The 2728-nt window shown below is 35.5% G+C and overlaps 1 pseudogene; it reads right to left on the reverse strand.

The window, feature by feature from the left end:
- Positions 1-1845: 1845 nt before the first annotated feature.
- Positions 1846-1964, reverse strand: LOC120592948 (uncharacterized; annotated as a pseudogene).
- Positions 1965-2728: the final 764 nt, after the last annotated feature.

The raw sequence follows: 2728 nt of genomic DNA on the forward strand, positions 1-2728 counted from the left end.
CATTCTATGTGCTGTGTTTTCACTTTCTTGATGATTTCCTTTGAAGCACAAAAGTTCTCAATTTCGGTAAGGTCCAACTTATCTTTTTTTGGTTGCTTGTGCTTTTGGTGTCAAGCCTATAAAAGCCTTTGCCAAATCCACAGTCATGAAGATTTAGCCTTATGTTTCCTTCTAACACTTTAATAGATTTTACTCTTAATTTAGGTCTTCAATACATTGCGAGTTGATTTTTGTAGATGGTGTGAGAAAAATATCCAATTTCATCATTTTGCCCGTAGCTATTCCGTTGTCCCATTGTCATTTGTTGAAAAAATGATTCTTTCCCCCATTAAGATGGTCTTGGCACCTTTGTCAAAAATTACTTGGCCATATATGTGAGGGTTTATTTCTGTGTTCTCAATACTGTTCCAGTGTATTATGTATCTGTCATTATGCCAGCACAACAGTCTTTTTTTTTTTTCGCTTTTAGAGAAGCTTTTTTTTTTAAATTAATTCATTAATTCTAATTAGCTTCAAGTATACAGTACATTGGTTAGACATCTATAGAGTTTGTAAAATGATCCCGCTGGTTGCTCCCTCCCTCCCCTGGCCCTCCACCTGGCTGGCATATTTATGCTAAGTGCATTCCCTATGCCGTGCTCCCCATCCCCGTGACCATCATCAGCTACTAATTTGTACTTCTTTAACCCTTCATCCCATTCTCCCAGTCCCCTAACCCTCTACCCTCTGTACATCACCAAATTGTTCACCGTATTTGTGCCTCTGTTTTTGATTAGTTTGTTCTTCTTGTTCCTTAGATTCTGCGTATAAGTGAAATCATATGGTATTTATCTTTCTCTGACTTATTTCACTCAGCATATGACCTCTAGGTCCGTCCATGTCATTGCAAATGGTAGGATTTTATTTTTTTTTTAAAGGCTGAGTAATATTCCATTATACATATGAACCATGATTTCTTTATCCAATCATCTGTAGATGAGCATTAGGTTGCTTCCATATTTGGGCTATTGTAAATTGTGCTGCTATGAATTTGGGGTGCATAGATCTTTAAGAATTATTGTTTTGGTTTTCTTTGGATAAATACCCAAAAGTACAATTGCTGGGTCAAAAGGCATATCCATTTTTAATTTTTTGAGAAACCTCCATACTGTGCCATAGCGGCTGTGCCAATTTGCAATCCCACCAACAATGTATGAGGGTTCCCTTTTCTCTGCACCCTTGCCAACACTTCTTGTTTTTTGATTTATTGGTGATAGCAGTATTATCCTTATTAGTATGAAGCTCAGGTTGTCCAAGATTTGGCTCTTCAAGCTTGCTCAATGTGCCTGTGTCATACTTCCATTATTCTTTTGATACATCCTTATCTCCTAGTATAACAAAATGTTCCAGGCTTATCTCGTAGTTACCCTTGCCAGTCCTGCTTTCAGCTACTTCTTCAAGGACCCCTGTTTCCTTTTAGTGGGGAATGGTATTAGAGATCAAGATTTGTACACCAGCTGTGCTCATTGTTCCTGGAATGTCTCTCCTTTATACCTTTTTAATGGACAGAGCCAGGAAACATATGTATGCATGTGCATGAACATAAATAAGTACACATGCACATATACACATACACATGATATCCATATGTAAATGCATATCCATACATATACATATACATATACATATACATATACATATACATATACATATACATATACATATACATATACATATACATATACATATACATACTTTAGCTATTATGAAAATATACCAATACCCCCAATCCCAATTTATCTTTTTTTGTCTTCTTCATTAACTATTTGTCCCTTCTTTCACAACGAGAATTTTTTTTTTTTTTAACGCCTACAGCACCTGGTATTCCTAGTTGGTCTCCCATCCAAGTACTAACCAGGCCCGACCCTGCTTAGCTTCCGAGATCAGATGAGATGGAGCATGTTCAGGGTGCTTTGACCATAGACAATGAGAATTCTGGCTTCCAAAAATACCAACACATTTATTCATTTGCTCAATCGCATAATATATCTAAAATAGTGCCAGAATGCCCTGACCTCTATCTACAGAAAACAAACCTAATAAAAAGTGTTCAGGATCTCCAGTTTCTAGTTTTCCCATCTCCCCACCCTGTCCAGGATTGGGAGCATGCAGGGCATGTAGAAAAACTCTTTATAAGGAACTCAAATTAGTTTTGGGTATTCTCCTTCCCTACATTGTGGTAATGGTATTCATATGAAATATAGTTGGGTTCATTTGTTTCAGTTTTTTTCTGTTTTACTTTTTCTCTCTTTCTATCTGCTGATTTACATTTTTTTTGAATGTCTAACATTAACATGCTTCCAAAAGTCAAGACAATGAACAAGTATACTCACAGAAATATCCCTCTCTCCCATGTTCCTTGCACCCTCTTCCTCTATAGGTAACCAACTTAATTGTTTCTGTTTTTTCTTTTTTTGTGATTTTATTGAAAGTTTAGCACATATATATATGTGTTTTCTTATTTCCTCTTCTTTCTTAAAAAAGTTAGTGGTACTGGATGTAATCTTTTGTGCTTTGATTTTTGTTTTGCAATTTCAAAAAAATGTTGCAATGAGTAAACTGATGCATACTTTTTTTTATATTGTTGAAGGAATATCCTCAGGATAAATTCCTAGATGTAGGTTCAATGATAAATGCATATATAATTTTGTTAGATATTGCCAAATTCTCTTCCATGGTATTTGTATCA

The sequence above is a fragment of the Pteropus medius genome, unplaced genomic scaffold (genome assembly GCF_902729225.1).
Source record: "Pteropus medius unplaced genomic scaffold, Ma_sr-lr_union100, whole genome shotgun sequence".
Lineage (NCBI taxonomy): Eukaryota > Metazoa > Chordata > Mammalia > Chiroptera > Pteropodidae > Pteropus > Pteropus medius.